We start from the raw sequence: 7,480 nt of genomic DNA, 5'->3' as shown, positions 1-7,480 counted from the left end.
AAGTTCAGTCCCCGCCATTAGCTTTGTCCACAGAATGCTGGGGGAGCTCAGCAGGTCAGGCAGCCTTTCTGGAGGAAACGGAACGGTCAATGTTTGGGGCCAAGACTATGGCAAGAATCAGAATAAAAAGGGTGACAGCCCCATCCAGATTTCTTGATTTCACACGCCTGAGATAGTGGGGGGGCGGGGGGAGTTGGCTGGATTGGGAGGCATTAGTATCTCTTCCACCAATCAGCTTCCCAGCTCTTTGTTTCACCCCTCCCCCTCTTCCGGTTTCACCTATCACCTACTACCTTGTACTTATTCCTCCTCAACCCCCCCACTTTCTTAACCTGACCTCTTTCCCCTTCCTTCCCAGTCCGGATGAAGGGTCTTGGCCCAAAACGTCAACTGTTTATTCCCCTCCGTAGATGCTGCCCTGACCTGCTGGGCTCCTCCAGCACACTGGGTGTTATCGCTGTTGATATCCAGCATCTGTATGCAGTACCTCTTGTGTCTGTGGGCGGAAAGGACGAGCTTGCAGAGCCAACACTACCTGAAGGGCGAACACGAGGAATTCTGCAGATGCTGGAAATTCAAGCAACACACATCAAAGTTGCTGGTGAACGCAGCAGGCCAGGCAGCATCTCTAGGAAGAGGTACAGTTGACGTTTCGGGCCAAGACCCTTGGCCCGAAACGTCGACTGTACCTCTTCCTAGAGATGCTGCACTACCTGAAGGGCCTATCTCTATGCTCTAACACTCAATGATTCTGTAGCACAACCCCCATCATTAGCTTCGCAACACTACGACCACTTTGAAAACCAAGTAGGAATAGTAAATAAGCAATAGATACTTCAATAAATTTTGAAATATTTAAATAAATTATAAGCAATAAGTGCTTTTTGTTGTAATTGCATTCTTGTAAAAATCGTGTTTATATTTTCTTGCGAGTGCCATCTGATGCTCAGTGCCCGCGAAGCAGCTGCAAGTAAGTTTTTCATTGCAACTGGGCAGACACGTACCCTGCTGGTGAAGTTTGCAGTGCGCCAATTGGCTGCCGTGCCTTTCACCCTCGACCTCAGCAATGACCACACGGGGCTGTGAAGTGATTTGACGTGGAATATATACACGCAGCTCCATCGCTTTTAAGCGTGCGGAACTTTAACTATAAAACAACAATTGCAAATCTGTAGAAAATTCTGCCAGATCTGACTGGGGGAGAGAGAAAAGAAAGCTTTTGCTTAGGATGGTCCACTTGAACCATTAACTGCTACCCCCTTACAGATGCTGCCCGACCCGCTGAGAATCCGAAACACAGGCGATTCTGCAGGTGCGGAAAACCCAGAGCATCACACACACAAGGTGCTGGAGGAACTCAGCAGGTCAGGCAGCATCAATGGAGAGGAATAAAGAGTCGACGTTTCAGGACTGTTGACAATCCTTTTTATTTGCAAGGGGTTCTGCGGGCGTGTGGCCGGATTGCTCGCCTGCACCTGGTGCGTGAGAGCGGACGGAAGGGATCGCCGCAGCCTTGCCGGCAAGGTAAGGGACGAACTCCCGACGCTCCGGGGCGGCCGGAGGACCGGCTCTCCTCGCTGGCTGAGCGCGGCGGCGGCGGCGGCGGCGGCGGCGGCTCACCCGCCCATCTTGCCGCACGATGAGGCTCGTTGGCGCCAGGCGCGCCCTTTGACCTCCTGCGGGAGATGTCAGTTGAGGCCTGTGCGGGAGCGGGACGAGGCTTCAGCCTGAGGCGGCGGCCGGCTCCCGGCTCCCGGCTCCAGGCCACCGACTCCCGGCTCCGCTCCACTGGGAGGCGGCGGGCTGGGGTGGGGGGGAGCAGGGGGAGAGGGCCGATGACAGAGAGGCCGGCGGCGGCGGAGCGGGGGTGAGTAAACGCGGCGGCGGCAAAATACCTTTCCTTACCCCCGGTGGCCCCCTCCTCCCGGGATCGGGATCGGGATCTCCCGCTCCCTGCATTGGAACCCTCCCCCCACTCCCCCTTCCGCCATCGGATCTTCACCCCGGCATCGGAGTCCTCCCTCCTTGGCATTGATCCTTCTCTCCCCCCGCCCTATTTCCCCTCCCCCATCCGTATCCCCCCACCCGATCGCCCCTCCTCCCCTCCACCTGATCGCCTCTCTATATACCCCCCCACATAATCCGCCCGATCCTTCCTCCCTATTCCTCCCGCTCGATTCCCCATCCGCGCTCACCCCGCCCGATCCCCCTCTGATCCCCCCTCCGCCTTCTCCTTCACCTCTTTATTGTCTTCCTCCTGCTCTTCCCCTCATCCCTACCGTTCTTCCCCCACTTCTGACATTTTTTATATCTCACTTGCCATTTTCATTCTTTGTCCCCAATCCCTTCTGTCTCCCTCCCTTCCTTATACACCACCCCACTTCTCGTCAGTGTTAGAGTGCGAAATCAAAATCCCCTTTCTCATGGCTTCCCTCTTCCTGGATCATCCTGTCTCAGCCTCCCTGCCAGTCCACTCCACGAGTCTGCGAAGTTTCTTCTGAGGGTGTTAATCCTCATGTAATTCTCACTTCCTTGGACTCTTTCTCCGTACCCACCACCCCATTGCCACTAACTAGAAATGTTGTGTATAGTAATGTGCGTATTTCTACGTTGTTCTACTTAGTGGTTGTATCATGCTCTGTCTGTTAAAAGAAAGTTGGCATTCTTTCATTCTTTAAAACTTGTGGGCTGGTAGAGAGACCGTAGTGGTTTGCTGAGGAGTTTGCCTTCATTGCAGCAAACATTCATGCCTTGAGGTCTTCTGTCAGGAGCTGTAGATTGCTGAAGTGCATGTCAATCCTCTGCCGCTCTGTGATTAGTATTATGAAGGAATTGCCATAACTTACAACACCAGTACAGAACTCCGAAGTCCCTTGGATTGATTAATCATGTACCGCATTTATTGATTTCAGTTGAACATAGAACATTGTAGCACAGTACAGGCCCTTTGGCCTACAATGTTGTGCCAGCTGTTTAACCTACTCCAAGATCAATCGAACCCTTCTCTTCCTGGTAGTGAGGTAGTAGTCATGGGTTTAATGTCCATTCAGAAATCATTGTGACTCTTTGAGTGTGTGCCTTTAGGCTTCTGTACCTCCCCCCTGATAGAAGCAATGAGAACAAGGCATGACCTGGGTGATGGGGGTCCTTTTTGATTTTATTCTGTGTACCCACTACTCAATATTTAAAAAAAAAAATCTTCTTCTGACATTTCTCCCCCCTTACTATACTTCCCTCCAACCAATTTAAAATTATGCCCTCCCATTTTAGTTGTTGCTGTTCTGGGGAAAAGTTTTTGGCTGTCCACTCTATCAATGCCTCTTATCATCTTGTATATCTCTATCAAGCCACCTCTTACCTGCTTCACTCCAAAGAGAAAGGCCCTAGCTCACTCAACCTGTCCTCATAAGATATGCAGGCAGTCCAGGTAGCACACACAAAATGCTGGAGGAACTCAGCAGGTCAGGCAGCATCTGTGGAAATGAATAGATAGTTGACATTTCAGGCCGAGACCCTTCTTTAGGATTCCACCACCTTCTCCCGAAGACGTAGCTAAGCAAAATGTAGCGCTGCACTGTTAGGCATTCTTTTCCATCATTAAACGCAAACCAAAAAAGTGCTGGACTATTACAAATTTTTTTGGCAATTTCTGTCAGAGTGCAGTTCAGCATCTACAATTGGTTTACACCCTGCCATCAGCAACGATGGTGTTAATACTCTGTCTTTTTGTGAGATGTGGACATTGTGGCAAGAAAGACATTGGAATGAGCATCTGTAATTTCTGATCACCCCCCCCGGGTGAACTCGCCTTTTCATAGAGAAGTGAAAGTTCGGCCACCTTGCATCTGGAATTGCATATAGACCAAAATGACTGAGGTTTTAGATTATCCTAAAGCTTGGGTTCCCAACCTGCGGTCCACTTCCCCCTGGGTTAATGGTAGAGATCTGTGGCATAAGACAGGTTGGTAATCCCTGTTCTAAAGGGTATTAGTGGACCAGTTGGAATTTGGTGATCATTGGCTTTTCCATGCCATCATCCTGAATGTTCACCTTTTAAAACTGAGCTAATTTATATTTTTCTTTGAGATGTTTGGTATAAGATGTTATGTATCTGTGATGCTGTTGCACGTTTTGTGCATATGACAATCGACTTTGATTTTTCAGAATCAGGTTTAAAATCACTGGCTTATGGTGTGAAATTTGTTGTCTTTGTAGTGGCAGTACGTTGCTCTACATTACGTAGTTAAATAAATAAGTAGTGCTAAAACAGAAATTTAAAAAATAGTCAGGTAGTGTTCATGGGTTCAGCATCCATTCAGAAATCTGAGGCGGAGGGGAAGAAGCTGATCCTGAATCATTGAGCGTGTGCCTTCTAGCTTCTGTACCTCCTTCCTGATGATAGCAATGACAACAAGGCATGACCTGGGTGACGGGGGTCCTTAAAGATGGAAGTTGTCTTTTTGATTTTACTCTAGAATTTATTAAATTGACTGAACTTAAAGTCTTCCACTGCTATGCGTGTTTTTTTAATTCATGTTTCTGAAACGTATGTAGGCTTCTCGATTTAAGGAGCAGATTACTATGGGGAAAGTATATGGTATTTTGAATCAGTTTTGTCACGGTGTGTGAGTGTACCCACACCTGGCCAGTGGTGTGGTGGCATCCGCACTGGACTGCGAGGCGAGTGGTGTCGGGTTCGAATCTGGTTGGACAAAGTGCAAGGTTGCTGCCCGATGTGCCAGAAGGCGCAGAGAGGACTGGCAGTCTGTATACTGGCATTATGTTTTGTGGGGAAAAAAAAAGTGGGTATATGTTGTAAAGATTGAACCATTGCTATTTGTCCCTACCAAGCCACAATCTTCATTCTTTTCTCTCTGGTAGCTAGCTATCTAAGACTCAACCACTCTGTTTGTACCATTGATAAAGTAAAATACAACTGATGCTGGAAATGTGAAATTGAAAATCAAAAATGTGGGAAAATGCTGGCAGATTGAGCAGTATCTGTGAAAAGAGGGACAAAGTCAGTTTCGGATCAACAACCCCTCATTACCTGCATTCCCATCGTCATGGATGCTCCCAGTTTGAATCAGAATCGGGTTTATCATCACTGACATAAGTCATGAAATTTGTTGTTTCATGGCAGCGGCACAATGAGGCCTTCCATTGGTCAGGGTCGACCATGGCTATTGTGTCATAGCTGTCCATGTGATACACAAGTCAGAGCAGTATGATATGCAGAGCAAGGTGTTGCCCATGTAGCAAGCTTCTCCCTCTCCTTGCAGCTGATGAATCCAAAGGAATGCCGGAGACCGATACAGATTGGTACGAGTGGCGTCACAGGAGTCGCCAGTCAGCGTTGAACTCAACATAGGACTGCCTTAGGGATTCCAGCTCCGGATTTTTCTGGCTGTGTTTATTCCCAAAGCCTTCCCCATGAGTGGGTATGGCGGCAATGAAGTGGAGGTTTGGGATCTGAGTTTTCCTTCTCCTAGATGAGCTGCCAATCACAGTTAATGAGCCCAATCTGCCTGAAGTGAGTGGTTTTAAGGTGCAGTAACCCGTCTTTGCCCCTTCTCCTGTCAGTAGAAACTGTTCTGCCAGGCTTTGTAGCTAAGCCACATGTGAAGGCCAGGAGCCTATTGGTTGTCAGAGGCTGTTTGAGGTGCACGTCATTGGGAGCATTTAATAGGTAGTGGGAGCTTCTCCCGCTACCATTCCTGACTTATGACAATCTTAATGAACCAAGCAGCAGTACAGTGTAGGCATAACAAATTACTATAAATTATAGTAAAATTAAATACTAAAAAGTTAGTGTTCATGGGTTCGTTGTCCATTCAGAAATCTTAACGGCAGAGAGGAAGAAGCCGTTCCTAAAACACTGAGTGTGTGTCTTCAAGCTCCTGTACCTCCTCCCTGATGGTAGTAATGAGAAAAGGGCATATCCTGGATGATGAGGGTGTGTAATGGTGGGTGCCGCATTATTGAGGTGACACTTTCTGAAGATGTCCTCAGTGTGGAGAAGATTGTGCTCGTGATGGATCTGGCTGAGTCTACTACGCTTTGCAGCTTGCGGAATCTTTCTCGCCTATTCGCCTCCAAGATGGATCTTGAGTGAAATGTCTGTAGCATCAACAGGGTTGAATTTCTTATCTTCATAACATCATGTTACACGAGTTGTGCATTGGCCTGGCTACTGTTGTCACCCTTTTCAATGTGTTTATTACTTCGAGAGGAGTTTTCCAATAGACGCCTTGTGTCATTAGAACTCTGCATGTTCCAATTCAAACTCCTCAGCATTCAGCTGACCTAGAATATTCTTATTTGAGCAAAATCAGAATTGGGTTTATTATCACTGATATGTTGTGCAATTTGTTGTTTTGCGGCAGTGGTACAGCCATCATCATCATCATCATCATCATAATTATTTGTCGTGTCATATGACGTGGACGATCATGGTCTTGTCCATGACCGTGATTGTTCTTGGCTAATTTTTCTACAAAAGTGGTTTGCCATTGCTGCCTTCTGGACAGTGTCTTTAAAAGACAAGTGACCCCAGCCATTGTCTGCTGGCGTCAGTGGTCGCATAATCAGGACTTTTGACATGCATCGGCTGCTCATCTGACCATTCCCCCCCCCCCCTTTGTTCTCATGGCTTCTCATGATCCTGATTGGGAGGCTAAGCAGGTGCTACACCTTTTCTTAGGGTGACCTGCAGGTGAGCGGAGGGAAGGAGCGCCTTATACCTCCACACATTGCAAAACTTAAAAATAGTCACATATATAGTGAAAAAGAGGAATAGTGAGGTAATCATGTTCAGGGGTTCATGGACCACTCAGAAAACTAATGATGGAGGTGAAGAAGCTGCTCTTAATATATTGAGAGTGGGTCTTCAGGCTCCTGTACCTCCTCCCTGATAATAATAATGAGATTTCGATAGATCGTTAATGATGGATGCTGCCTTCGTCTTTTGTAAATGACTTCGATATTGGGGAAGCCAGTGCCCGTGATGGAGCTCACTACACCCCTCTGCACCCCATTCTTTCAGTCACTGAAGCCTCCAAACCTGGCACTGATGCAACCAGTTAGAATTCTCTCCAATGTACGTCTGTAGAAATTTGCCAGAGTATTTTGTAATGTGCCAAGTTGCCTCAAACTCCTGAAGAAGTATAGCTGCTGTTGTGCCTTCTTTGTGATTGCATCAGTATGTTGAGCCCAAGATCGATCCTCTGAGCTGTTGATGCCCAGGAGCGGGAAGCTGCTCACCCTTTCCATCACTGACCCCTTGATGAGAACTGGCGTGTGTTCTCCTGATTTTCCCTTCCAGAAGTCCACAATCAATTCCTTGGTCCTGCTGACATTGAGTGGAAGGTTGTTATTGTTATACGACTCAATCAGCCGATCTGTCTTGCCCCTGTATGCCTCCTTGTTGCCACCTGAGATTCTGCCAACGACAGTGGTGTTATTGGCGAATCTACAGATG

The 7,480-nt window shown here is 47.8% G+C and overlaps 1 protein-coding gene across 3 annotated transcripts in view; it reads left to right on the top strand.

Annotated features, from left to right (window-relative positions):
• The first annotated feature begins 1,445 nt into the window (after nucleotides 1-1,445).
• The window catches only part of LOC140210084 (fibroblast growth factor receptor substrate 2-like), a 97,766-nt gene continuing 91,731 nt past the window's right edge, over nucleotides 1,446-7,480 (top strand). The window contains exon 1 of one of the 3 annotated variants that reach the window (XM_072278886.1): nucleotides 1,446-1,524. The gene's annotated coding sequence lies outside the window, so the exon portion shown is untranslated. Of the gene's footprint in view, nucleotides 1,525-1,727; nucleotides 1,868-7,480 lie in introns of those variants that run through there. The other 2 variants (XM_072278882.1, XM_072278881.1) reach the window with 2 other exon arrangements.

Source organism: Mobula birostris, chromosome 14, assembly GCF_030028105.1.
Source record: "Mobula birostris isolate sMobBir1 chromosome 14, sMobBir1.hap1, whole genome shotgun sequence".
Classification (NCBI taxonomy): Eukaryota; Metazoa; Chordata; class Chondrichthyes; order Myliobatiformes; family Myliobatidae; genus Mobula; species Mobula birostris.
This window is presented reverse-complemented; position numbering and strand designations above follow the sequence as displayed.